At 49.4% G+C, this 20,665-nt stretch overlaps 62 non-coding genes and 1 pseudogene across 62 annotated transcripts; all 63 read right to left on the bottom strand.

Annotated features, from left to right (window-relative positions):
• Nucleotides 1–193: 193 nt before the first annotated feature.
• Nucleotides 194–312, bottom strand: LOC147951175 (5S ribosomal RNA). Its single transcript, XR_015613812.1, has one exon. It is a non-coding gene; the product is annotated as a 5S ribosomal RNA (ribosomal RNA).
• Nucleotides 313–521: 209 nt separating this feature from the next.
• Nucleotides 522–640, bottom strand: LOC147951174 (5S ribosomal RNA). Its single transcript, XR_015613811.1, has one exon. It is a non-coding gene; the product is annotated as a 5S ribosomal RNA (ribosomal RNA).
• A 209-nt stretch (nucleotides 641–849) lies between these two features.
• LOC147951173 (5S ribosomal RNA) lies at nucleotides 850–968 on the bottom strand. Its single transcript, XR_015613810.1, has one exon. It is a non-coding gene; the product is annotated as a 5S ribosomal RNA (ribosomal RNA).
• Nucleotides 969–1,177: 209 nt separating this feature from the next.
• Nucleotides 1,178–1,296, bottom strand: LOC147951172 (5S ribosomal RNA). The gene has a single exon (XR_015613809.1). It is a non-coding gene; the product is annotated as a 5S ribosomal RNA (ribosomal RNA).
• Nucleotides 1,297–1,505: 209 nt separating this feature from the next.
• Nucleotides 1,506–1,624, bottom strand: LOC147951171 (5S ribosomal RNA). The gene has a single exon (XR_015613808.1). It is a non-coding gene; the product is annotated as a 5S ribosomal RNA (ribosomal RNA).
• Nucleotides 1,625–1,833: 209 nt separating this feature from the next.
• Nucleotides 1,834–1,952, bottom strand: LOC147951170 (5S ribosomal RNA). The gene has a single exon (XR_015613807.1). It is a non-coding gene; the product is annotated as a 5S ribosomal RNA (ribosomal RNA).
• Nucleotides 1,953–2,161: 209 nt separating this feature from the next.
• On the bottom strand, nucleotides 2,162–2,280 carry LOC147951169 (5S ribosomal RNA). Its single transcript, XR_015613806.1, has one exon. It is a non-coding gene; the product is annotated as a 5S ribosomal RNA (ribosomal RNA).
• A 209-nt stretch (nucleotides 2,281–2,489) lies between these two features.
• On the bottom strand, nucleotides 2,490–2,608 carry LOC147951168 (5S ribosomal RNA). Its single transcript, XR_015613804.1, has one exon. It is a non-coding gene; the product is annotated as a 5S ribosomal RNA (ribosomal RNA).
• Nucleotides 2,609–2,817: 209 nt separating this feature from the next.
• On the bottom strand, nucleotides 2,818–2,936 carry LOC147951167 (5S ribosomal RNA). Its single transcript, XR_015613803.1, has one exon. It is a non-coding gene; the product is annotated as a 5S ribosomal RNA (ribosomal RNA).
• Nucleotides 2,937–3,145: 209 nt separating this feature from the next.
• Nucleotides 3,146–3,264, bottom strand: LOC147951166 (5S ribosomal RNA). Its single transcript, XR_015613802.1, has one exon. It is a non-coding gene; the product is annotated as a 5S ribosomal RNA (ribosomal RNA).
• A 209-nt stretch (nucleotides 3,265–3,473) lies between these two features.
• LOC147951165 (5S ribosomal RNA) lies at nucleotides 3,474–3,592 on the bottom strand. The gene has a single exon (XR_015613801.1). It is a non-coding gene; the product is annotated as a 5S ribosomal RNA (ribosomal RNA).
• A 209-nt stretch (nucleotides 3,593–3,801) lies between these two features.
• Nucleotides 3,802–3,920, bottom strand: LOC147951164 (5S ribosomal RNA). Its single transcript, XR_015613800.1, has one exon. It is a non-coding gene; the product is annotated as a 5S ribosomal RNA (ribosomal RNA).
• A 209-nt stretch (nucleotides 3,921–4,129) lies between these two features.
• Nucleotides 4,130–4,248, bottom strand: LOC147951163 (5S ribosomal RNA). Its single transcript, XR_015613917.1, has one exon. It is a non-coding gene; the product is annotated as a 5S ribosomal RNA (ribosomal RNA).
• A 209-nt stretch (nucleotides 4,249–4,457) lies between these two features.
• Nucleotides 4,458–4,576, bottom strand: LOC147951162 (5S ribosomal RNA). The gene has a single exon (XR_015613916.1). It is a non-coding gene; the product is annotated as a 5S ribosomal RNA (ribosomal RNA).
• A 209-nt stretch (nucleotides 4,577–4,785) lies between these two features.
• LOC147951161 (5S ribosomal RNA) lies at nucleotides 4,786–4,904 on the bottom strand. The gene has a single exon (XR_015613915.1). It is a non-coding gene; the product is annotated as a 5S ribosomal RNA (ribosomal RNA).
• Nucleotides 4,905–5,113: 209 nt separating this feature from the next.
• On the bottom strand, nucleotides 5,114–5,232 carry LOC147951160 (5S ribosomal RNA). Its single transcript, XR_015613914.1, has one exon. It is a non-coding gene; the product is annotated as a 5S ribosomal RNA (ribosomal RNA).
• Nucleotides 5,233–5,441: 209 nt separating this feature from the next.
• Nucleotides 5,442–5,560, bottom strand: LOC147951159 (5S ribosomal RNA). Its single transcript, XR_015613913.1, has one exon. It is a non-coding gene; the product is annotated as a 5S ribosomal RNA (ribosomal RNA).
• Nucleotides 5,561–5,769: 209 nt separating this feature from the next.
• LOC147951158 (5S ribosomal RNA) lies at nucleotides 5,770–5,888 on the bottom strand. The gene has a single exon (XR_015613911.1). It is a non-coding gene; the product is annotated as a 5S ribosomal RNA (ribosomal RNA).
• A 209-nt stretch (nucleotides 5,889–6,097) lies between these two features.
• Nucleotides 6,098–6,216, bottom strand: LOC147951157 (5S ribosomal RNA). The gene has a single exon (XR_015613910.1). It is a non-coding gene; the product is annotated as a 5S ribosomal RNA (ribosomal RNA).
• Nucleotides 6,217–6,425: 209 nt separating this feature from the next.
• On the bottom strand, nucleotides 6,426–6,544 carry LOC147951156 (5S ribosomal RNA). Its single transcript, XR_015613909.1, has one exon. It is a non-coding gene; the product is annotated as a 5S ribosomal RNA (ribosomal RNA).
• A 209-nt stretch (nucleotides 6,545–6,753) lies between these two features.
• On the bottom strand, nucleotides 6,754–6,872 carry LOC147951155 (5S ribosomal RNA). Its single transcript, XR_015613908.1, has one exon. It is a non-coding gene; the product is annotated as a 5S ribosomal RNA (ribosomal RNA).
• A 209-nt stretch (nucleotides 6,873–7,081) lies between these two features.
• Nucleotides 7,082–7,200, bottom strand: LOC147951154 (5S ribosomal RNA). Its single transcript, XR_015613907.1, has one exon. It is a non-coding gene; the product is annotated as a 5S ribosomal RNA (ribosomal RNA).
• Nucleotides 7,201–7,409: 209 nt separating this feature from the next.
• LOC147951153 (5S ribosomal RNA) lies at nucleotides 7,410–7,528 on the bottom strand. Its single transcript, XR_015613906.1, has one exon. It is a non-coding gene; the product is annotated as a 5S ribosomal RNA (ribosomal RNA).
• A 209-nt stretch (nucleotides 7,529–7,737) lies between these two features.
• Nucleotides 7,738–7,856, bottom strand: LOC147951152 (5S ribosomal RNA). The gene has a single exon (XR_015613905.1). It is a non-coding gene; the product is annotated as a 5S ribosomal RNA (ribosomal RNA).
• A 209-nt stretch (nucleotides 7,857–8,065) lies between these two features.
• On the bottom strand, nucleotides 8,066–8,173 carry LOC147951151 (5S ribosomal RNA; annotated as a pseudogene).
• Nucleotides 8,174–8,382: 209 nt separating this feature from the next.
• Nucleotides 8,383–8,501, bottom strand: LOC147951150 (5S ribosomal RNA). Its single transcript, XR_015613904.1, has one exon. It is a non-coding gene; the product is annotated as a 5S ribosomal RNA (ribosomal RNA).
• Nucleotides 8,502–8,710: 209 nt separating this feature from the next.
• LOC147951149 (5S ribosomal RNA) lies at nucleotides 8,711–8,829 on the bottom strand. Its single transcript, XR_015613903.1, has one exon. It is a non-coding gene; the product is annotated as a 5S ribosomal RNA (ribosomal RNA).
• A 209-nt stretch (nucleotides 8,830–9,038) lies between these two features.
• On the bottom strand, nucleotides 9,039–9,157 carry LOC147951148 (5S ribosomal RNA). Its single transcript, XR_015613902.1, has one exon. It is a non-coding gene; the product is annotated as a 5S ribosomal RNA (ribosomal RNA).
• Nucleotides 9,158–9,366: 209 nt separating this feature from the next.
• Nucleotides 9,367–9,485, bottom strand: LOC147951147 (5S ribosomal RNA). Its single transcript, XR_015613900.1, has one exon. It is a non-coding gene; the product is annotated as a 5S ribosomal RNA (ribosomal RNA).
• Nucleotides 9,486–9,694: 209 nt separating this feature from the next.
• On the bottom strand, nucleotides 9,695–9,813 carry LOC147951146 (5S ribosomal RNA). Its single transcript, XR_015613899.1, has one exon. It is a non-coding gene; the product is annotated as a 5S ribosomal RNA (ribosomal RNA).
• Nucleotides 9,814–10,022: 209 nt separating this feature from the next.
• On the bottom strand, nucleotides 10,023–10,141 carry LOC147951145 (5S ribosomal RNA). Its single transcript, XR_015613898.1, has one exon. It is a non-coding gene; the product is annotated as a 5S ribosomal RNA (ribosomal RNA).
• A 209-nt stretch (nucleotides 10,142–10,350) lies between these two features.
• LOC147951144 (5S ribosomal RNA) lies at nucleotides 10,351–10,469 on the bottom strand. The gene has a single exon (XR_015613897.1). It is a non-coding gene; the product is annotated as a 5S ribosomal RNA (ribosomal RNA).
• A 209-nt stretch (nucleotides 10,470–10,678) lies between these two features.
• LOC147951143 (5S ribosomal RNA) lies at nucleotides 10,679–10,797 on the bottom strand. Its single transcript, XR_015613896.1, has one exon. It is a non-coding gene; the product is annotated as a 5S ribosomal RNA (ribosomal RNA).
• A 209-nt stretch (nucleotides 10,798–11,006) lies between these two features.
• LOC147951142 (5S ribosomal RNA) lies at nucleotides 11,007–11,125 on the bottom strand. Its single transcript, XR_015613895.1, has one exon. It is a non-coding gene; the product is annotated as a 5S ribosomal RNA (ribosomal RNA).
• A 209-nt stretch (nucleotides 11,126–11,334) lies between these two features.
• On the bottom strand, nucleotides 11,335–11,453 carry LOC147951141 (5S ribosomal RNA). Its single transcript, XR_015613894.1, has one exon. It is a non-coding gene; the product is annotated as a 5S ribosomal RNA (ribosomal RNA).
• Nucleotides 11,454–11,662: 209 nt separating this feature from the next.
• Nucleotides 11,663–11,781, bottom strand: LOC147951140 (5S ribosomal RNA). Its single transcript, XR_015613893.1, has one exon. It is a non-coding gene; the product is annotated as a 5S ribosomal RNA (ribosomal RNA).
• Nucleotides 11,782–11,990: 209 nt separating this feature from the next.
• On the bottom strand, nucleotides 11,991–12,109 carry LOC147951139 (5S ribosomal RNA). The gene has a single exon (XR_015613892.1). It is a non-coding gene; the product is annotated as a 5S ribosomal RNA (ribosomal RNA).
• A 209-nt stretch (nucleotides 12,110–12,318) lies between these two features.
• LOC147951138 (5S ribosomal RNA) lies at nucleotides 12,319–12,437 on the bottom strand. The gene has a single exon (XR_015613891.1). It is a non-coding gene; the product is annotated as a 5S ribosomal RNA (ribosomal RNA).
• Nucleotides 12,438–12,646: 209 nt separating this feature from the next.
• Nucleotides 12,647–12,765, bottom strand: LOC147951137 (5S ribosomal RNA). Its single transcript, XR_015613889.1, has one exon. It is a non-coding gene; the product is annotated as a 5S ribosomal RNA (ribosomal RNA).
• A 209-nt stretch (nucleotides 12,766–12,974) lies between these two features.
• Nucleotides 12,975–13,093, bottom strand: LOC147951136 (5S ribosomal RNA). The gene has a single exon (XR_015613888.1). It is a non-coding gene; the product is annotated as a 5S ribosomal RNA (ribosomal RNA).
• A 209-nt stretch (nucleotides 13,094–13,302) lies between these two features.
• LOC147951135 (5S ribosomal RNA) lies at nucleotides 13,303–13,421 on the bottom strand. Its single transcript, XR_015613887.1, has one exon. It is a non-coding gene; the product is annotated as a 5S ribosomal RNA (ribosomal RNA).
• A 209-nt stretch (nucleotides 13,422–13,630) lies between these two features.
• Nucleotides 13,631–13,749, bottom strand: LOC147951134 (5S ribosomal RNA). Its single transcript, XR_015613886.1, has one exon. It is a non-coding gene; the product is annotated as a 5S ribosomal RNA (ribosomal RNA).
• Nucleotides 13,750–13,958: 209 nt separating this feature from the next.
• Nucleotides 13,959–14,077, bottom strand: LOC147951133 (5S ribosomal RNA). The gene has a single exon (XR_015613885.1). It is a non-coding gene; the product is annotated as a 5S ribosomal RNA (ribosomal RNA).
• Nucleotides 14,078–14,286: 209 nt separating this feature from the next.
• On the bottom strand, nucleotides 14,287–14,405 carry LOC147951132 (5S ribosomal RNA). The gene has a single exon (XR_015613884.1). It is a non-coding gene; the product is annotated as a 5S ribosomal RNA (ribosomal RNA).
• A 209-nt stretch (nucleotides 14,406–14,614) lies between these two features.
• Nucleotides 14,615–14,733, bottom strand: LOC147951131 (5S ribosomal RNA). The gene has a single exon (XR_015613883.1). It is a non-coding gene; the product is annotated as a 5S ribosomal RNA (ribosomal RNA).
• Nucleotides 14,734–14,942: 209 nt separating this feature from the next.
• On the bottom strand, nucleotides 14,943–15,061 carry LOC147951130 (5S ribosomal RNA). Its single transcript, XR_015613882.1, has one exon. It is a non-coding gene; the product is annotated as a 5S ribosomal RNA (ribosomal RNA).
• Nucleotides 15,062–15,270: 209 nt separating this feature from the next.
• On the bottom strand, nucleotides 15,271–15,389 carry LOC147951129 (5S ribosomal RNA). The gene has a single exon (XR_015613881.1). It is a non-coding gene; the product is annotated as a 5S ribosomal RNA (ribosomal RNA).
• Nucleotides 15,390–15,598: 209 nt separating this feature from the next.
• On the bottom strand, nucleotides 15,599–15,717 carry LOC147951128 (5S ribosomal RNA). The gene has a single exon (XR_015613880.1). It is a non-coding gene; the product is annotated as a 5S ribosomal RNA (ribosomal RNA).
• Nucleotides 15,718–15,926: 209 nt separating this feature from the next.
• LOC147951127 (5S ribosomal RNA) lies at nucleotides 15,927–16,045 on the bottom strand. The gene has a single exon (XR_015613878.1). It is a non-coding gene; the product is annotated as a 5S ribosomal RNA (ribosomal RNA).
• A 209-nt stretch (nucleotides 16,046–16,254) lies between these two features.
• Nucleotides 16,255–16,373, bottom strand: LOC147951126 (5S ribosomal RNA). The gene has a single exon (XR_015613877.1). It is a non-coding gene; the product is annotated as a 5S ribosomal RNA (ribosomal RNA).
• Nucleotides 16,374–16,582: 209 nt separating this feature from the next.
• LOC147951125 (5S ribosomal RNA) lies at nucleotides 16,583–16,701 on the bottom strand. Its single transcript, XR_015613876.1, has one exon. It is a non-coding gene; the product is annotated as a 5S ribosomal RNA (ribosomal RNA).
• A 209-nt stretch (nucleotides 16,702–16,910) lies between these two features.
• Nucleotides 16,911–17,029, bottom strand: LOC147951124 (5S ribosomal RNA). The gene has a single exon (XR_015613871.1). It is a non-coding gene; the product is annotated as a 5S ribosomal RNA (ribosomal RNA).
• A 209-nt stretch (nucleotides 17,030–17,238) lies between these two features.
• LOC147951123 (5S ribosomal RNA) lies at nucleotides 17,239–17,357 on the bottom strand. Its single transcript, XR_015613860.1, has one exon. It is a non-coding gene; the product is annotated as a 5S ribosomal RNA (ribosomal RNA).
• Nucleotides 17,358–17,566: 209 nt separating this feature from the next.
• Nucleotides 17,567–17,685, bottom strand: LOC147951122 (5S ribosomal RNA). The gene has a single exon (XR_015613849.1). It is a non-coding gene; the product is annotated as a 5S ribosomal RNA (ribosomal RNA).
• Nucleotides 17,686–17,894: 209 nt separating this feature from the next.
• LOC147951121 (5S ribosomal RNA) lies at nucleotides 17,895–18,013 on the bottom strand. Its single transcript, XR_015613838.1, has one exon. It is a non-coding gene; the product is annotated as a 5S ribosomal RNA (ribosomal RNA).
• Nucleotides 18,014–18,222: 209 nt separating this feature from the next.
• LOC147951120 (5S ribosomal RNA) lies at nucleotides 18,223–18,341 on the bottom strand. Its single transcript, XR_015613827.1, has one exon. It is a non-coding gene; the product is annotated as a 5S ribosomal RNA (ribosomal RNA).
• Nucleotides 18,342–18,550: 209 nt separating this feature from the next.
• LOC147951119 (5S ribosomal RNA) lies at nucleotides 18,551–18,669 on the bottom strand. The gene has a single exon (XR_015613816.1). It is a non-coding gene; the product is annotated as a 5S ribosomal RNA (ribosomal RNA).
• Nucleotides 18,670–18,878: 209 nt separating this feature from the next.
• On the bottom strand, nucleotides 18,879–18,997 carry LOC147951118 (5S ribosomal RNA). Its single transcript, XR_015613805.1, has one exon. It is a non-coding gene; the product is annotated as a 5S ribosomal RNA (ribosomal RNA).
• A 209-nt stretch (nucleotides 18,998–19,206) lies between these two features.
• On the bottom strand, nucleotides 19,207–19,325 carry LOC147951117 (5S ribosomal RNA). Its single transcript, XR_015613912.1, has one exon. It is a non-coding gene; the product is annotated as a 5S ribosomal RNA (ribosomal RNA).
• A 209-nt stretch (nucleotides 19,326–19,534) lies between these two features.
• Nucleotides 19,535–19,653, bottom strand: LOC147951116 (5S ribosomal RNA). The gene has a single exon (XR_015613901.1). It is a non-coding gene; the product is annotated as a 5S ribosomal RNA (ribosomal RNA).
• A 209-nt stretch (nucleotides 19,654–19,862) lies between these two features.
• On the bottom strand, nucleotides 19,863–19,981 carry LOC147951115 (5S ribosomal RNA). The gene has a single exon (XR_015613890.1). It is a non-coding gene; the product is annotated as a 5S ribosomal RNA (ribosomal RNA).
• A 209-nt stretch (nucleotides 19,982–20,190) lies between these two features.
• LOC147951114 (5S ribosomal RNA) lies at nucleotides 20,191–20,309 on the bottom strand. The gene has a single exon (XR_015613879.1). It is a non-coding gene; the product is annotated as a 5S ribosomal RNA (ribosomal RNA).
• Nucleotides 20,310–20,518: 209 nt separating this feature from the next.
• Nucleotides 20,519–20,637, bottom strand: LOC147951113 (5S ribosomal RNA). Its single transcript, XR_015613799.1, has one exon. It is a non-coding gene; the product is annotated as a 5S ribosomal RNA (ribosomal RNA).
• Between the last annotated feature and the right edge of the window lie 28 nt (nucleotides 20,638–20,665).

Below are 20,665 nucleotides of genomic sequence, written 5' to 3'. Positions count from 1 at the left end.
CTTCGTCCCTTATGCTTGCCCCTCCCAGCTCCACTACAAAGACGATCGTACTTTGCTTTCCCCGCCGCTACACGCGTGAATAATGACCAACGAGCTAAAACTTACCGCAAACGTGCAAAATAATAAAACGTGGTAAATATATGTCGCGGCCGTGAGCTTTCTTTTGCACGCCGCGCAAAAAAATTTTAAAAAGGGAATGCAACACGAGGACTTCCCAGGAGGTCACCCATCCTAGTACTACTCTCGCCCAAGCACGCTTAACTTCGGAGTTCTGATGGGATCCGGTGCTTTAGTGCTGGTATGATCGCATCCGACATGTTACCCCCGTCTTCGTCCCTTATGCTTGCCCCTCCCAGCTCCACTACAAAGACGATCGTACTTTGCTTTCCCCGCCGCTACACGCGTGAATAATGACCAACGAGCTAAAACTTACCGCAAACGTGCAAAATAATAAAACGTGGTAAATATATGTCGCGGCCGTGAGCTTTCTTTTGCACGCCGCGCAAAAAAATTTTAAAAAGGGAATGCAACACGAGGACTTCCCAGGAGGTCACCCATCCTAGTACTACTCTCGCCCAAGCACGCTTAACTTCGGAGTTCTGATGGGATCCGGTGCTTTAGTGCTGGTATGATCGCATCCGACATGTTACCCCCGTCTTCGTCCCTTATGCTTGCCCCTCCCAGCTCCACTACAAAGACGATCGTACTTTGCTTTCCCCGCCGCTACACGCGTGAATAATGACCAACGAGCTAAAACTTACCGCAAACGTGCAAAATAATAAAACGTGGTAAATATATGTCGCGGCCGTGAGCTTTCTTTTGCACGCCGCGCAAAAAAATTTTAAAAAGGGAATGCAACACGAGGACTTCCCAGGAGGTCACCCATCCTAGTACTACTCTCGCCCAAGCACGCTTAACTTCGGAGTTCTGATGGGATCCGGTGCTTTAGTGCTGGTATGATCGCATCCGACATGTTACCCCCGTCTTCGTCCCTTATGCTTGCCCCTCCCAGCTCCACTACAAAGACGATCGTACTTTGCTTTCCCCGCCGCTACACGCGTGAATAATGACCAACGAGCTAAAACTTACCGCAAACGTGCAAAATAATAAAACGTGGTAAATATATGTCGCGGCCGTGAGCTTTCTTTTGCACGCCGCGCAAAAAAATTTTAAAAAGGGAATGCAACACGAGGACTTCCCAGGAGGTCACCCATCCTAGTACTACTCTCGCCCAAGCACGCTTAACTTCGGAGTTCTGATGGGATCCGGTGCTTTAGTGCTGGTATGATCGCATCCGACATGTTACCCCCGTCTTCGTCCCTTATGCTTGCCCCTCCCAGCTCCACTACAAAGACGATCGTACTTTGCTTTCCCCGCCGCTACACGCGTGAATAATGACCAACGAGCTAAAACTTACCGCAAACGTGCAAAATAATAAAACGTGGTAAATATATGTCGCGGCCGTGAGCTTTCTTTTGCACGCCGCGCAAAAAAATTTTAAAAAGGGAATGCAACACGAGGACTTCCCAGGAGGTCACCCATCCTAGTACTACTCTCGCCCAAGCACGCTTAACTTCGGAGTTCTGATGGGATCCGGTGCTTTAGTGCTGGTATGATCGCATCCGACATGTTACCCCCGTCTTCGTCCCTTATGCTTGCCCCTCCCAGCTCCACTACAAAGACGATCGTACTTTGCTTTCCCCGCCGCTACACGCGTGAATAATGACCAACGAGCTAAAACTTACCGCAAACGTGCAAAATAATAAAACGTGGTAAATATATGTCGCGGCCGTGAGCTTTCTTTTGCACGCCGCGCAAAAAAATTTTAAAAAGGGAATGCAACACGAGGACTTCCCAGGAGGTCACCCATCCTAGTACTACTCTCGCCCAAGCACGCTTAACTTCGGAGTTCTGATGGGATCCGGTGCTTTAGTGCTGGTATGATCGCATCCGACATGTTACCCCCGTCTTCGTCCCTTATGCTTGCCCCTCCCAGCTCCACTACAAAGACGATCGTACTTTGCTTTCCCCGCCGCTACACGCGTGAATAATGACCAACGAGCTAAAACTTACCGCAAACGTGCAAAATAATAAAACGTGGTAAATATATGTCGCGGCCGTGAGCTTTCTTTTGCACGCCGCGCAAAAAAATTTTAAAAAGGGAATGCAACACGAGGACTTCCCAGGAGGTCACCCATCCTAGTACTACTCTCGCCCAAGCACGCTTAACTTCGGAGTTCTGATGGGATCCGGTGCTTTAGTGCTGGTATGATCGCATCCGACATGTTACCCCCGTCTTCGTCCCTTATGCTTGCCCCTCCCAGCTCCACTACAAAGACGATCGTACTTTGCTTTCCCCGCCGCTACACGCGTGAATAATGACCAACGAGCTAAAACTTACCGCAAACGTGCAAAATAATAAAACGTGGTAAATATATGTCGCGGCCGTGAGCTTTCTTTTGCACGCCGCGCAAAAAAATTTTAAAAAGGGAATGCAACACGAGGACTTCCCAGGAGGTCACCCATCCTAGTACTACTCTCGCCCAAGCACGCTTAACTTCGGAGTTCTGATGGGATCCGGTGCTTTAGTGCTGGTATGATCGCATCCGACATGTTACCCCCGTCTTCGTCCCTTATGCTTGCCCCTCCCAGCTCCACTACAAAGACGATCGTACTTTGCTTTCCCCGCCGCTACACGCGTGAATAATGACCAACGAGCTAAAACTTACCGCAAACGTGCAAAATAATAAAACGTGGTAAATATATGTCGCGGCCGTGAGCTTTCTTTTGCACGCCGCGCAAAAAAATTTTAAAAAGGGAATGCAACACGAGGACTTCCCAGGAGGTCACCCATCCTAGTACTACTCTCGCCCAAGCACGCTTAACTTCGGAGTTCTGATGGGATCCGGTGCTTTAGTGCTGGTATGATCGCATCCGACATGTTACCCCCGTCTTCGTCCCTTATGCTTGCCCCTCCCAGCTCCACTACAAAGACGATCGTACTTTGCTTTCCCCGCCGCTACACGCGTGAATAATGACCAACGAGCTAAAACTTACCGCAAACGTGCAAAATAATAAAACGTGGTAAATATATGTCGCGGCCGTGAGCTTTCTTTTGCACGCCGCGCAAAAAAATTTTAAAAAGGGAATGCAACACGAGGACTTCCCAGGAGGTCACCCATCCTAGTACTACTCTCGCCCAAGCACGCTTAACTTCGGAGTTCTGATGGGATCCGGTGCTTTAGTGCTGGTATGATCGCATCCGACATGTTACCCCCGTCTTCGTCCCTTATGCTTGCCCCTCCCAGCTCCACTACAAAGACGATCGTACTTTGCTTTCCCCGCCGCTACACGCGTGAATAATGACCAACGAGCTAAAACTTACCGCAAACGTGCAAAATAATAAAACGTGGTAAATATATGTCGCGGCCGTGAGCTTTCTTTTGCACGCCGCGCAAAAAAATTTTAAAAAGGGAATGCAACACGAGGACTTCCCAGGAGGTCACCCATCCTAGTACTACTCTCGCCCAAGCACGCTTAACTTCGGAGTTCTGATGGGATCCGGTGCTTTAGTGCTGGTATGATCGCATCCGACATGTTACCCCCGTCTTCGTCCCTTATGCTTGCCCCTCCCAGCTCCACTACAAAGACGATCGTACTTTGCTTTCCCCGCCGCTACACGCGTGAATAATGACCAACGAGCTAAAACTTACCGCAAACGTGCAAAATAATAAAACGTGGTAAATATATGTCGCGGCCGTGAGCTTTCTTTTGCACGCCGCGCAAAAAAATTTTAAAAAGGGAATGCAACACGAGGACTTCCCAGGAGGTCACCCATCCTAGTACTACTCTCGCCCAAGCACGCTTAACTTCGGAGTTCTGATGGGATCCGGTGCTTTAGTGCTGGTATGATCGCATCCGACATGTTACCCCCGTCTTCGTCCCTTATGCTTGCCCCTCCCAGCTCCACTACAAAGACGATCGTACTTTGCTTTCCCCGCCGCTACACGCGTGAATAATGACCAACGAGCTAAAACTTACCGCAAACGTGCAAAATAATAAAACGTGGTAAATATATGTCGCGGCCGTGAGCTTTCTTTTGCACGCCGCGCAAAAAAATTTTAAAAAGGGAATGCAACACGAGGACTTCCCAGGAGGTCACCCATCCTAGTACTACTCTCGCCCAAGCACGCTTAACTTCGGAGTTCTGATGGGATCCGGTGCTTTAGTGCTGGTATGATCGCATCCGACATGTTACCCCCGTCTTCGTCCCTTATGCTTGCCCCTCCCAGCTCCACTACAAAGACGATCGTACTTTGCTTTCCCCGCCGCTACACGCGTGAATAATGACCAACGAGCTAAAACTTACCGCAAACGTGCAAAATAATAAAACGTGGTAAATATATGTCGCGGCCGTGAGCTTTCTTTTGCACGCCGCGCAAAAAAATTTTAAAAAGGGAATGCAACACGAGGACTTCCCAGGAGGTCACCCATCCTAGTACTACTCTCGCCCAAGCACGCTTAACTTCGGAGTTCTGATGGGATCCGGTGCTTTAGTGCTGGTATGATCGCATCCGACATGTTACCCCCGTCTTCGTCCCTTATGCTTGCCCCTCCCAGCTCCACTACAAAGACGATCGTACTTTGCTTTCCCCGCCGCTACACGCGTGAATAATGACCAACGAGCTAAAACTTACCGCAAACGTGCAAAATAATAAAACGTGGTAAATATATGTCGCGGCCGTGAGCTTTCTTTTGCACGCCGCGCAAAAAAATTTTAAAAAGGGAATGCAACACGAGGACTTCCCAGGAGGTCACCCATCCTAGTACTACTCTCGCCCAAGCACGCTTAACTTCGGAGTTCTGATGGGATCCGGTGCTTTAGTGCTGGTATGATCGCATCCGACATGTTACCCCCGTCTTCGTCCCTTATGCTTGCCCCTCCCAGCTCCACTACAAAGACGATCGTACTTTGCTTTCCCCGCCGCTACACGCGTGAATAATGACCAACGAGCTAAAACTTACCGCAAACGTGCAAAATAATAAAACGTGGTAAATATATGTCGCGGCCGTGAGCTTTCTTTTGCACGCCGCGCAAAAAAATTTTAAAAAGGGAATGCAACACGAGGACTTCCCAGGAGGTCACCCATCCTAGTACTACTCTCGCCCAAGCACGCTTAACTTCGGAGTTCTGATGGGATCCGGTGCTTTAGTGCTGGTATGATCGCATCCGACATGTTACCCCCGTCTTCGTCCCTTATGCTTGCCCCTCCCAGCTCCACTACAAAGACGATCGTACTTTGCTTTCCCCGCCGCTACACGCGTGAATAATGACCAACGAGCTAAAACTTACCGCAAACGTGCAAAATAATAAAACGTGGTAAATATATGTCGCGGCCGTGAGCTTTCTTTTGCACGCCGCGCAAAAAAATTTTAAAAAGGGAATGCAACACGAGGACTTCCCAGGAGGTCACCCATCCTAGTACTACTCTCGCCCAAGCACGCTTAACTTCGGAGTTCTGATGGGATCCGGTGCTTTAGTGCTGGTATGATCGCATCCGACATGTTACCCCCGTCTTCGTCCCTTATGCTTGCCCCTCCCAGCTCCACTACAAAGACGATCGTACTTTGCTTTCCCCGCCGCTACACGCGTGAATAATGACCAACGAGCTAAAACTTACCGCAAACGTGCAAAATAATAAAACGTGGTAAATATATGTCGCGGCCGTGAGCTTTCTTTTGCACGCCGCGCAAAAAAATTTTAAAAAGGGAATGCAACACGAGGACTTCCCAGGAGGTCACCCATCCTAGTACTACTCTCGCCCAAGCACGCTTAACTTCGGAGTTCTGATGGGATCCGGTGCTTTAGTGCTGGTATGATCGCATCCGACATGTTACCCCCGTCTTCGTCCCTTATGCTTGCCCCTCCCAGCTCCACTACAAAGACGATCGTACTTTGCTTTCCCCGCCGCTACACGCGTGAATAATGACCAACGAGCTAAAACTTACCGCAAACGTGCAAAATAATAAAACGTGGTAAATATATGTCGCGGCCGTGAGCTTTCTTTTGCACGCCGCGCAAAAAAATTTTAAAAAGGGAATGCAACACGAGGACTTCCCAGGAGGTCACCCATCCTAGTACTACTCTCGCCCAAGCACGCTTAACTTCGGAGTTCTGATGGGATCCGGTGCTTTAGTGCTGGTATGATCGCATCCGACATGTTACCCCCGTCTTCGTCCCTTATGCTTGCCCCTCCCAGCTCCACTACAAAGACGATCGTACTTTGCTTTCCCCGCCGCTACACGCGTGAATAATGACCAACGAGCTAAAACTTACCGCAAACGTGCAAAATAATAAAACGTGGTAAATATATGTCGCGGCCGTGAGCTTTCTTTTGCACGCCGCGCAAAAAAATTTTAAAAAGGGAATGCAACACGAGGACTTCCCAGGAGGTCACCCATCCTAGTACTACTCTCGCCCAAGCACGCTTAACTTCGGAGTTCTGATGGGATCCGGTGCTTTAGTGCTGGTATGATCGCATCCGACATGTTACCCCCGTCTTCGTCCCTTATGCTTGCCCCTCCCAGCTCCACTACAAAGACGATCGTACTTTGCTTTCCCCGCCGCTACACGCGTGAATAATGACCAACGAGCTAAAACTTACCGCAAACGTGCAAAATAATAAAACGTGGTAAATATATGTCGCGGCCGTGAGCTTTCTTTTGCACGCCGCGCAAAAAAATTTTAAAAAGGGAATGCAACACGAGGACTTCCCAGGAGGTCACCCATCCTAGTACTACTCTCGCCCAAGCACGCTTAACTTCGGAGTTCTGATGGGATCCGGTGCTTTAGTGCTGGTATGATCGCATCCGACATGTTACCCCCGTCTTCGTCCCTTATGCTTGCCCCTCCCAGCTCCACTACAAAGACGATCGTACTTTGCTTTCCCCGCCGCTACACGCGTGAATAATGACCAACGAGCTAAAACTTACCGCAAACGTGCAAAATAATAAAACGTGGTAAATATATGTCGCGGCCGTGAGCTTTCTTTTGCACGCCGCGCAAAAAAATTTTAAAAAGGGAATGCAACACGAGGACTTCCCAGGAGGTCACCCATCCTAGTACTACTCTCGCCCAAGCACGCTTAACTTCGGAGTTCTGATGGGATCCGGTGCTTTAGTGCTGGTATGATCGCATCCGACATGTTACCCCCGTCTTCGTCCCTTATGCTTGCCCCTCCCAGCTCCACTACAAAGACGATCGTACTTTGCTTTCCCCGCCGCTACACGCGTGAATAATGACCAACGAGCTAAAACTTACCGCAAACGTGCAAAATAATAAAACGTGGTAAATATATGTCGCGGCCGTGAGCTTTCTTTTGCACGCCGCGCAAAAAAATTTTAAAAAGGGAATGCAACACGAGGACTTCCCAGGAGGTCACCCATCCTAGTACTACTCTCGCCCAAGCACGCTTAACTTCGGAGTTCTGATGGGATCCGGTGCTTTAGTGCTGGTATGATCGCATCCGACATGTTACCCCCGTCTTCGTCCCTTATGCTTGCCCCTCCCAGCTCCACTACAAAGACGATCGTACTTTGCTTTCCCCGCCGCTACACGCGTGAATAATGACCAACGAGCTAAAACTTACCGCAAACGTGCAAAATAATAAAACGTGGTAAATATATGTCGCGGCCGTGAGCTTTCTTTTGCACGCCGCGCAAAAAAATTTTAAAAAGGGAATGCAACACGAGGACTTCCCAGGAGGTCACCCATCCTAGTACTACTCTCGCCCAAGCACGCTTAACTTCGGAGTTCTGATGGGATCCGGTGCTTTAGTGCTGGTATGATCGCATCCGACATGTTACCCCCGTCTTCGTCCCTTATGCTTGCCCCTCCCAGCTCCACTACAAAGACGATCGTACTTTGCTTTCCCCGCCGCTACACGCGTGAATAATGACCAACGAGCTAAAACTTACCGCAAACGTGCAAAATAATAAAACGTGGTAAATATATGTCGCGGCCGTGAGCTTTCTTTTGCACGCCGCGCAAAAAAATTTTAAAAAGGGAATGCAACACGAGGACTTCCCAGGAGGTCACCCACTCTCGCCCAAGCACGCTTAACTTCGGAGTTCTGATGGGATCCGGTGCTTTAGTGCTGGTATGATCGCATCCGACATGTTACCCCCGTCTTCGTCCCTTATGCTTGCCCCTCCCAGCTCCACTACAAAGACGATCGTACTTTGCTTTCCCCGCCGCTACACGCGTGAATAATGACCAACGAGCTAAAACTTACCGCAAACGTGCAAAATAATAAAACGTGGTAAATATATGTCGCGGCCGTGAGCTTTCTTTTGCACGCCGCGCAAAAAAATTTTAAAAAGGGAATGCAACACGAGGACTTCCCAGGAGGTCACCCATCCTAGTACTACTCTCGCCCAAGCACGCTTAACTTCGGAGTTCTGATGGGATCCGGTGCTTTAGTGCTGGTATGATCGCATCCGACATGTTACCCCCGTCTTCGTCCCTTATGCTTGCCCCTCCCAGCTCCACTACAAAGACGATCGTACTTTGCTTTCCCCGCCGCTACACGCGTGAATAATGACCAACGAGCTAAAACTTACCGCAAACGTGCAAAATAATAAAACGTGGTAAATATATGTCGCGGCCGTGAGCTTTCTTTTGCACGCCGCGCAAAAAAATTTTAAAAAGGGAATGCAACACGAGGACTTCCCAGGAGGTCACCCATCCTAGTACTACTCTCGCCCAAGCACGCTTAACTTCGGAGTTCTGATGGGATCCGGTGCTTTAGTGCTGGTATGATCGCATCCGACATGTTACCCCCGTCTTCGTCCCTTATGCTTGCCCCTCCCAGCTCCACTACAAAGACGATCGTACTTTGCTTTCCCCGCCGCTACACGCGTGAATAATGACCAACGAGCTAAAACTTACCGCAAACGTGCAAAATAATAAAACGTGGTAAATATATGTCGCGGCCGTGAGCTTTCTTTTGCACGCCGCGCAAAAAAATTTTAAAAAGGGAATGCAACACGAGGACTTCCCAGGAGGTCACCCATCCTAGTACTACTCTCGCCCAAGCACGCTTAACTTCGGAGTTCTGATGGGATCCGGTGCTTTAGTGCTGGTATGATCGCATCCGACATGTTACCCCCGTCTTCGTCCCTTATGCTTGCCCCTCCCAGCTCCACTACAAAGACGATCGTACTTTGCTTTCCCCGCCGCTACACGCGTGAATAATGACCAACGAGCTAAAACTTACCGCAAACGTGCAAAATAATAAAACGTGGTAAATATATGTCGCGGCCGTGAGCTTTCTTTTGCACGCCGCGCAAAAAAATTTTAAAAAGGGAATGCAACACGAGGACTTCCCAGGAGGTCACCCATCCTAGTACTACTCTCGCCCAAGCACGCTTAACTTCGGAGTTCTGATGGGATCCGGTGCTTTAGTGCTGGTATGATCGCATCCGACATGTTACCCCCGTCTTCGTCCCTTATGCTTGCCCCTCCCAGCTCCACTACAAAGACGATCGTACTTTGCTTTCCCCGCCGCTACACGCGTGAATAATGACCAACGAGCTAAAACTTACCGCAAACGTGCAAAATAATAAAACGTGGTAAATATATGTCGCGGCCGTGAGCTTTCTTTTGCACGCCGCGCAAAAAAATTTTAAAAAGGGAATGCAACACGAGGACTTCCCAGGAGGTCACCCATCCTAGTACTACTCTCGCCCAAGCACGCTTAACTTCGGAGTTCTGATGGGATCCGGTGCTTTAGTGCTGGTATGATCGCATCCGACATGTTACCCCCGTCTTCGTCCCTTATGCTTGCCCCTCCCAGCTCCACTACAAAGACGATCGTACTTTGCTTTCCCCGCCGCTACACGCGTGAATAATGACCAACGAGCTAAAACTTACCGCAAACGTGCAAAATAATAAAACGTGGTAAATATATGTCGCGGCCGTGAGCTTTCTTTTGCACGCCGCGCAAAAAAATTTTAAAAAGGGAATGCAACACGAGGACTTCCCAGGAGGTCACCCATCCTAGTACTACTCTCGCCCAAGCACGCTTAACTTCGGAGTTCTGATGGGATCCGGTGCTTTAGTGCTGGTATGATCGCATCCGACATGTTACCCCCGTCTTCGTCCCTTATGCTTGCCCCTCCCAGCTCCACTACAAAGACGATCGTACTTTGCTTTCCCCGCCGCTACACGCGTGAATAATGACCAACGAGCTAAAACTTACCGCAAACGTGCAAAATAATAAAACGTGGTAAATATATGTCGCGGCCGTGAGCTTTCTTTTGCACGCCGCGCAAAAAAATTTTAAAAAGGGAATGCAACACGAGGACTTCCCAGGAGGTCACCCATCCTAGTACTACTCTCGCCCAAGCACGCTTAACTTCGGAGTTCTGATGGGATCCGGTGCTTTAGTGCTGGTATGATCGCATCCGACATGTTACCCCCGTCTTCGTCCCTTATGCTTGCCCCTCCCAGCTCCACTACAAAGACGATCGTACTTTGCTTTCCCCGCCGCTACACGCGTGAATAATGACCAACGAGCTAAAACTTACCGCAAACGTGCAAAATAATAAAACGTGGTAAATATATGTCGCGGCCGTGAGCTTTCTTTTGCACGCCGCGCAAAAAAATTTTAAAAAGGGAATGCAACACGAGGACTTCCCAGGAGGTCACCCATCCTAGTACTACTCTCGCCCAAGCACGCTTAACTTCGGAGTTCTGATGGGATCCGGTGCTTTAGTGCTGGTATGATCGCATCCGACATGTTACCCCCGTCTTCGTCCCTTATGCTTGCCCCTCCCAGCTCCACTACAAAGACGATCGTACTTTGCTTTCCCCGCCGCTACACGCGTGAATAATGACCAACGAGCTAAAACTTACCGCAAACGTGCAAAATAATAAAACGTGGTAAATATATGTCGCGGCCGTGAGCTTTCTTTTGCACGCCGCGCAAAAAAATTTTAAAAAGGGAATGCAACACGAGGACTTCCCAGGAGGTCACCCATCCTAGTACTACTCTCGCCCAAGCACGCTTAACTTCGGAGTTCTGATGGGATCCGGTGCTTTAGTGCTGGTATGATCGCATCCGACATGTTACCCCCGTCTTCGTCCCTTATGCTTGCCCCTCCCAGCTCCACTACAAAGACGATCGTACTTTGCTTTCCCCGCCGCTACACGCGTGAATAATGACCAACGAGCTAAAACTTACCGCAAACGTGCAAAATAATAAAACGTGGTAAATATATGTCGCGGCCGTGAGCTTTCTTTTGCACGCCGCGCAAAAAAATTTTAAAAAGGGAATGCAACACGAGGACTTCCCAGGAGGTCACCCATCCTAGTACTACTCTCGCCCAAGCACGCTTAACTTCGGAGTTCTGATGGGATCCGGTGCTTTAGTGCTGGTATGATCGCATCCGACATGTTACCCCCGTCTTCGTCCCTTATGCTTGCCCCTCCCAGCTCCACTACAAAGACGATCGTACTTTGCTTTCCCCGCCGCTACACGCGTGAATAATGACCAACGAGCTAAAACTTACCGCAAACGTGCAAAATAATAAAACGTGGTAAATATATGTCGCGGCCGTGAGCTTTCTTTTGCACGCCGCGCAAAAAAATTTTAAAAAGGGAATGCAACACGAGGACTTCCCAGGAGGTCACCCATCCTAGTACTACTCTCGCCCAAGCACGCTTAACTTCGGAGTTCTGATGGGATCCGGTGCTTTAGTGCTGGTATGATCGCATCCGACATGTTACCCCCGTCTTCGTCCCTTATGCTTGCCCCTCCCAGCTCCACTACAAAGACGATCGTACTTTGCTTTCCCCGCCGCTACACGCGTGAATAATGACCAACGAGCTAAAACTTACCGCAAACGTGCAAAATAATAAAACGTGGTAAATATATGTCGCGGCCGTGAGCTTTCTTTTGCACGCCGCGCAAAAAAATTTTAAAAAGGGAATGCAACACGAGGACTTCCCAGGAGGTCACCCATCCTAGTACTACTCTCGCCCAAGCACGCTTAACTTCGGAGTTCTGATGGGATCCGGTGCTTTAGTGCTGGTATGATCGCATCCGACATGTTACCCCCGTCTTCGTCCCTTATGCTTGCCCCTCCCAGCTCCACTACAAAGACGATCGTACTTTGCTTTCCCCGCCGCTACACGCGTGAATAATGACCAACGAGCTAAAACTTACCGCAAACGTGCAAAATAATAAAACGTGGTAAATATATGTCGCGGCCGTGAGCTTTCTTTTGCACGCCGCGCAAAAAAATTTTAAAAAGGGAATGCAACACGAGGACTTCCCAGGAGGTCACCCATCCTAGTACTACTCTCGCCCAAGCACGCTTAACTTCGGAGTTCTGATGGGATCCGGTGCTTTAGTGCTGGTATGATCGCATCCGACATGTTACCCCCGTCTTCGTCCCTTATGCTTGCCCCTCCCAGCTCCACTACAAAGACGATCGTACTTTGCTTTCCCCGCCGCTACACGCGTGAATAATGACCAACGAGCTAAAACTTACCGCAAACGTGCAAAATAATAAAACGTGGTAAATATATGTCGCGGCCGTGAGCTTTCTTTTGCACGCCGCGCAAAAAAATTTTAAAAAGGGAATGCAACACGAGGACTTCCCAGGAGGTCACCCATCCTAGTACTACTCTCGCCCAAGCACGCTTAACTTCGGAGTTCTGATGGGATCCGGTGCTTTAGTGCTGGTATGATCGCATCCGACATGTTACCCCCGTCTTCGTCCCTTATGCTTGCCCCTCCCAGCTCCACTACAAAGACGATCGTACTTTGCTTTCCCCGCCGCTACACGCGTGAATAATGACCAACGAGCTAAAACTTACCGCAAACGTGCAAAATAATAAAACGTGGTAAATATATGTCGCGGCCGTGAGCTTTCTTTTGCACGCCGCGCAAAAAAATTTTAAAAAGGGAATGCAACACGAGGACTTCCCAGGAGGTCACCCATCCTAGTACTACTCTCGCCCAAGCACGCTTAACTTCGGAGTTCTGATGGGATCCGGTGCTTTAGTGCTGGTATGATCGCATCCGACATGTTACCCCCGTCTTCGTCCCTTATGCTTGCCCCTCCCAGCTCCACTACAAAGACGATCGTACTTTGCTTTCCCCGCCGCTACACGCGTGAATAATGACCAACGAGCTAAAACTTACCGCAAACGTGCAAAATAATAAAACGTGGTAAATATATGTCGCGGCCGTGAGCTTTCTTTTGCACGCCGCGCAAAAAAATTTTAAAAAGGGAATGCAACACGAGGACTTCCCAGGAGGTCACCCATCCTAGTACTACTCTCGCCCAAGCACGCTTAACTTCGGAGTTCTGATGGGATCCGGTGCTTTAGTGCTGGTATGATCGCATCCGACATGTTACCCCCGTCTTCGTCCCTTATGCTTGCCCCTCCCAGCTCCACTACAAAGACGATCGTACTTTGCTTTCCCCGCCGCTACACGCGTGAATAATGACCAACGAGCTAAAACTTACCGCAAACGTGCAAAATAATAAAACGTGGTAAATATATGTCGCGGCCGTGAGCTTTCTTTTGCACGCCGCGCAAAAAAATTTTAAAAAGGGAATGCAACACGAGGACTTCCCAGGAGGTCACCCATCCTAGTACTACTCTCGCCCAAGCACGCTTAACTTCGGAGTTCTGATGGGATCCGGTGCTTTAGTGCTGGTATGATCGCATCCGACATGTTACCCCCGTCTTCGTCCCTTATGCTTGCCCCTCCCAGCTCCACTACAAAGACGATCGTACTTTGCTTTCCCCGCCGCTACACGCGTGAATAATGACCAACGAGCTAAAACTTACCGCAAACGTGCAAAATAATAAAACGTGGTAAATATATGTCGCGGCCGTGAGCTTTCTTTTGCACGCCGCGCAAAAAAATTTTAAAAAGGGAATGCAACACGAGGACTTCCCAGGAGGTCACCCATCCTAGTACTACTCTCGCCCAAGCACGCTTAACTTCGGAGTTCTGATGGGATCCGGTGCTTTAGTGCTGGTATGATCGCATCCGACATGTTACCCCCGTCTTCGTCCCTTATGCTTGCCCCTCCCAGCTCCACTACAAAGACGATCGTACTTTGCTTTCCCCGCCGCTACACGCGTGAATAATGACCAACGAGCTAAAACTTACCGCAAACGTGCAAAATAATAAAACGTGGTAAATATATGTCGCGGCCGTGAGCTTTCTTTTGCACGCCGCGCAAAAAAATTTTAAAAAGGGAATGCAACACGAGGACTTCCCAGGAGGTCACCCATCCTAGTACTACTCTCGCCCAAGCACGCTTAACTTCGGAGTTCTGATGGGATCCGGTGCTTTAGTGCTGGTATGATCGCATCCGACATGTTACCCCCGTCTTCGTCCCTTATGCTTGCCCCTCCCAGCTCCACTACAAAGACGATCGTACTTTGCTTTCCCCGCCGCTACACGCGTGAATAATGACCAACGAGCTAAAACTTACCGCAAACGTGCAAAATAATAAAACGTGGTAAATATATGTCGCGGCCGTGAGCTTTCTTTTGCACGCCGCGCAAAAAAATTTTAAAAAGGGAATGCAACACGAGGACTTCCCAGGAGGTCACCCATCCTAGTACTACTCTCGCCCAAGCACGCTTAACTTCGGAGTTCTGATGGGATCCGGTGCTTTAGTGCTGGTATGATCGCATCCGACATGTTACCCCCGTCTTCGTCCCTTATGCTTGCCCCTCCCAGCTCCACTACAAAGACGATCGTACTTTGCTTTCCCCGCCGCTACACGCGTGAATAATGACCAACGAGCTAAAACTTACCGCAAACGTGCAAAATAATAAAACGTGGTAAATATATGTCGCGGCCGTGAGCTTTCTTTTGCACGCCGCGCAAAAAAATTTTAAAAAGGGAATGCAACACGAGGACTTCCCAGGAGGTCACCCATCCTAGTACTACTCTCGCCCAAGCACGCTTAACTTCGGAGTTCTGATGGGATCCGGTGCTTTAGTGCTGGTATGATCGCATCCGACATGTTACCCCCGTCTTCGTCCCTTATGCTTGCCCCTCCCAGCTCCACTACAAAGACGATCGTACTTTGCTTTCCCCGCCGCTACACGCGTGAATAATGACCAACGAGCTAAAACTTACCGCAAACGTGCAAAATAATAAAACGTGGTAAATATATGTCGCGGCCGTGAGCTTTCTTTTGCACGCCGCGCAAAAAAATTTTAAAAAGGGAATGCAACACGAGGACTTCCCAGGAGGTCACCCATCCTAGTACTACTCTCGCCCAAGCACGCTTAACTTCGGAGTTCTGATGGGATCCGGTGCTTTAGTGCTGGTATGATCGCATCCGACATGTTACCCCCGTCTTCGTCCCTTATGCTTGCCCCTCCCAGCTCCACTACAAAGACGATCGTACTTTGCTTTCCCCGCCGCTACACGCGTGAATAATGACCAACGAGCTAAAACTTACCGCAAACGTGCAAAATAATAAAACGTGGTAAATATATGTCGCGGCCGTGAGCTTTCTTTTGCACGCCGCGCAAAAAAATTTTAAAAAGGGAATGCAACACGAGGACTTCCCAGGAGGTCACCCATCCTAGTACTACTCTCGCCCAAGCACGCTTAACTTCGGAGTTCTGATGGGATCCGGTGCTTTAGTGCTGGTATGATCGCATCCGACATGTTACCCCCGTCTTCGTCCCTTATGCTTGCCCCTCCCAGCTCCACTACAAAGACGATCGTACTTTGCTTTCCCCGCCGCTACACGCGTGAATAATGACCAACGAGCTAAAACTTACCGCAAACGTGCAAAATAATAAAACGTGGTAAATATATGTCGCGGCCGTGAGCTTTCTTTTGCACGCCGCGCAAAAAAATTTTAAAAAGGGAATGCAACACGAGGACTTCCCAGGAGGTCACCCATCCTAGTACTACTCTCGCCCAAGCACGCTTAACTTCGGAGTTCTGATGGGATCCGGTGCTTTAGTGCTGGTATGATCGCATCCGACATGTTACCCCCGTCTTCGTCCCTTATGCTTGCCCCTCCCAGCTCCACTACAAAGACGATCGTACTTTGCTTTCCCCGCCGCTACACGCGTGAATAATGACCAACGAGCTAAAACTTACCGCAAACGTGCAAAATAATAAAACGTGGTAAATATATGTCGCGGCCGTGAGCTTTCTTTTGCACGCCGCGCAAAAAAATTTTAAAAAGGGAATGCAACACGAGGACTTCCCAGGAGGTCACCCATCCTAGTACTACTCTCGCCCAAGCACGCTTAACTTCGGAGTTCTGATGGGATCCGGTGCTTTAGTGCTGGTATGATCGCATCCGACATGTTACCCCCGTCTTCGTCCCTTATGCTTGCCCCTCCCAGCTCCACTACAAAGACGATCGTACTTTGCTTTCCCCGCCGCTACACGCGTGAATAATGACCAACGAGCTAAAACTTACCGCAAACGTGCAAAATAATAAAACGTGGTAAATATATGTCGCGGCCGTGAGCTTTCTTTTGCACGCCGCGCAAAAAAATTTTAAAAAGGGAATGCAACACGAGGACTTCCCAGGAGGTCACCCATCCTAGTACTACTCTCGCCCAAGCACGCTTAACTTCGGAGTTCTGATGGGATCCGGTGCTTTAGTGCTGGTATGATCGCATCCGACATGTTACCCCCGTCTTCGTCCCTTATGCTTGCCCCTCCCAGCTCCACTACAAAGACGATCGTACTTTGCTTTCCCCGCCGCTACACGCGTGAATAATGACCAACGAGCTAAAACTTACCGCAAACGTGCAAAATAATAAAACGTGGTAAATATATGTCGCGGCCGTGAGCTTTCTTTTGCACGCCGCGCAAAAAAATTTTAAAAAGGGAATGCAACACGAGGACTTCCCAGGAGGTCACCCATCCTAGTACTACTCTCGCCCAAGCACGCTTAACTTCGGAGTTCTGATGGGATCCGGTGCTTTAGTGCTGGTATGATCGCATCCGACATGTTACCCCCGTCTTCGTCCCTTATGCTTGCCCCTCCCAGCTCCACTACAAAGACGATCGTACTTTGCTTTCCCCGCCGCTACACGCGTGAATAATGACCAACGAGCTAAAACTTACCGCAAACGTGCAAAATAATAAAACGTGGTAAATATATGTCGCGGCCGTGAGCTTTCTTTTGCACGCCGCGCAAAAAAATTTTAAAAAGGGAATGCAACACGAGGACTTCCCAGGAGGTCACCCATCCTAGTACTACTCTCGCCCAAGCACGCTTAACTTCGGAGTTCTGATGGGATCCGGTGCTTTAGTGCTGGTATGATCGCATCCGACATGTTACCCCCGTCTTCGTCCCTTATGCTTGCCCCTCCCAGCTCCACTACAAAGACGATCGTACTTTGCTTTCCCCGCCGCTACACGCGTGAATAATGACCAACGAGCTAAAACTTACCGCAAACGTGCAAAATAATAAAACGTGGTAAATATATGTCGCGGCCGTGAGCTTTCTTTTGCACGCCGCGCAAAAAAATTTTAAAAAGGGAATGCAACACGAGGACTTCCCAGGAGGTCACCCATCCTAGTACTACTCTCGCCCAAGCACGCTTAACTTCGGAGTTCTGATGGGATCCGGTGCTTTAGTGCTGGTATGATCGCATCCGACATGTTACCCCCGTCTTCGTCCCTTATGCTTGCCCCTCCCAGCTCCACTACAAAGACGATCGTACTTTGCTTTCCCCGCCGCTACACGCGTGAATAATGACCAACGAGCTAAAACTTACCGCAAACGTGCAAAATAATAAAACGTGGTAAATATATGTCGCGGCCGTGAGCTTTCTTTTGCACGCCGCGCAAAAAAATTTTAAAAAGGGAATGCAACACGAGGACTTCCCAGGAGGTCACCCATCCTAGTACTACTCTCGCCCAAGCACGCTTAACTTCGGAGTTCTGATGGGATCCGGTGCTTTAGTGCTGGTATGATCGCATCCGACATGTTACCCCCGTCTTCGTCCCTTATGCTTGCCCCTCCCAGCTCCACTACAAAGACGATCGTACTTTGCTTTCCCCGCCGCTACACGCGTGAATAATGACCAACGAGCTAAAACTTACCGCAAACGTGCAAAATAATAAAACGTGGTAAATATATGTCGCGGCCGTGAGCTTTCTTTTGCACGCCGCGCAAAAAAATTTTAAAAAGGGAATGCAACACGAGGACTTCCCAGGAGGTCACCCATCCTAGTACTACTCTCGCCCAAGCACGCTTAACTTCGGAGTTCTGATGGGATCCGGTGCTTTAGTGCTGGTATGATCGCATCCGACATGTTACCCCCGTCTTCGTCCCTTATGCTTGCCCCTCCCAGCTCCACTACAAAGACGATCGTACTTTGCTTTCCCCGCCGCTACACGCGTGAATAATGACCAACGAGCTAAAACTTACCGCAAACGTGCAAAATAATAAAACGTGGTAAATATATGTCGCGGCCGTGAGCTTTCTTTTGCACGCCGCGCAAAAAAATTTTAAAAAGGGAATGCAACACGAGGACTTCCCAGGAGGTCACCCATCCTAGTACTACTCTCGCCCAAGCACGCTTAACTTCGGAGTTCTGATGGGATCCGGTGCTTTAGTGCTGGTATGATCGCATCCGACATGTTACCCCCGTCTTCGTCCCTTATGCTTGCCCCTCCCAGCTCCACTACAAAGACGATCGTACTTTGCTTTCCCCGCCGCTACACGCGTGAATAATGACCAACGAGCTAAAACTTACCGCAAACGTGCAAAATAATAAAACGTGGTAAATATATGTCGCGGCCGTGAGCTTTCTTTTGCACGCCGCGCAAAAAAATTTTAAAAAGGGAATGCAACACGAGGACTTCCCAGGAGGTCACCCATCCTAGTACTACTCTCGCCCAAGCACGCTTAACTTCGGAGTTCTGATGGGATCCGGTGCTTTAGTGCTGGTATGATCGCATCCGACATGTTACCCCCGTCTTCGTCCCTTATGCTTGCCCCTCCCAGCTCCACTACAAAGACGATCGTACTTTGCTTTCCCCGCCGCTACACGCGTGAATAATGACCAACGAGCTAAAACTTACCGCAAACGTGCAAAATAATAAAACGTGGTAAATATATGTCGCGGCCGTGAGCTTTCTTTTGCACGCCGCGCAAAAAAATTTTAAAAAGGGAATGCAACACGAGGACTTCCCAGGAGGTCACCCATCCTAGTACTACTCTCGCCCAAGCACGCTTAACTTCGGAGTTCTGATGGGATCCGGTGCTTTAGTGCTGGTATGATCGCATCCGACATGTTACCCCCGTCTTCGTCCCTTATGCTTGCCCCTCCCAGCTCCACTACAAAGACGATCGTACTTTGCTTTCCCCGCCGCTACACGCGTGAATAATGACCAACGAGCTAAAACTTACCGCAAACGTGCAAAATAATAAAACGTGGTAAATATATGTCGCGGCCGTGAGCTTTCTTTTGCACGCCGCGCAAAAAAATTTTAAAAAGGGAATGCAACACGAGGACTTCCCAGGAGGTCACCCATCCTAGTACTACTCTCGCCCAAGCACGCTTAACTTCGGAGTTCTGATGGGATCCGGTGCTTTAGTGCTGGTATGATCGCATCCGACATGTTACCCCCGTCTTCGTCCCTTATGCTTGCCCCTCCCAGCTCCACTACAAAGACGATCGTACTTTGCTTTCCCCGCCGCTACACGCGTGAATAATGACCAACGAGCTAAAACTTACCGCAAACGTGCAAAATAATAAAACGTGGTAAATATATGTCGCGGCCGTGAGCTTTCTTTTGCACGCCGCGCAAAAAAATTTTAAAAAGGGAATGCAACACGAGGACTTCCCAGGAGGTCACCCATCCTAGTACTACTCTCGCCCAAGCACGCTTAACTTCGGAGTTCTGATGGGATCCGGTGCTTTAGTGCTGGTATGATCGCATCCGACATGTTACCCCCGTCTTCGTCCCTTATGCTTGCCCCTCCCAGCTCCACTACAAAGACGATCGTACTTTGCTTTCCCCGCCGCTACACGCGTGAATAATGACCAACGAGCTAAAACTTACCGCAAACGTGCAAAATAATAAAACGTGGTAAATATATGTCGCGGCCGTGAGCTTTCTTTTGCACGCCGCGCAAAAAAATTTTAAAAAGGGAATGCAACACGAGGACTTCCCAGGAGGTCACCCATCCTAGTACTACTCTCGCCCAAGCACGCTTAACTTCGGAGTTCTGATGGGATCCGGTGCTTTAGTGCTGGTATGATCGCATCCGACATGTTACCCCCGTCTTCGTCCCTTATGCTTGCCCCTCCCAGCTCCACTACAAAGACGATCGTACTTTGCTTTCCCCGCCGCTACACGCGTGAATAATGACCAACGAGCTAAAACTTACCGCAAACGTGCAAAATAATAAAACGTGGTAAATATATGTCGCGGCCGTGAGCTTTCTTTTGCACGCCGCGCAAAAAAATTTTAAAAAGGGAATGCAACACGAGGACTTCCCAGGAGGTCACCCATCCTAGTACTACTCTCGCCCAAGCACGCTTAACTTCGGAGTTCTGATGGGATCCGGTGCTTTAGTGCTGGTATGATCGCATCCGACATGTTACCCCCGTCTTCGTCCCTTA

The sequence above is a fragment of the Triticum urartu genome, unplaced genomic scaffold (genome assembly GCF_056163025.1).
Source record: "Triticum urartu cultivar PI428250 unplaced genomic scaffold, HENAU_Tu73 scaffold416, whole genome shotgun sequence".
Lineage (NCBI taxonomy): Eukaryota > Viridiplantae > Streptophyta > Magnoliopsida > Poales > Poaceae > Triticum > Triticum urartu.
Note: the sequence above shows the minus strand (reverse complement) of the source record. Positions and strands in the feature narration are given on the sequence as shown.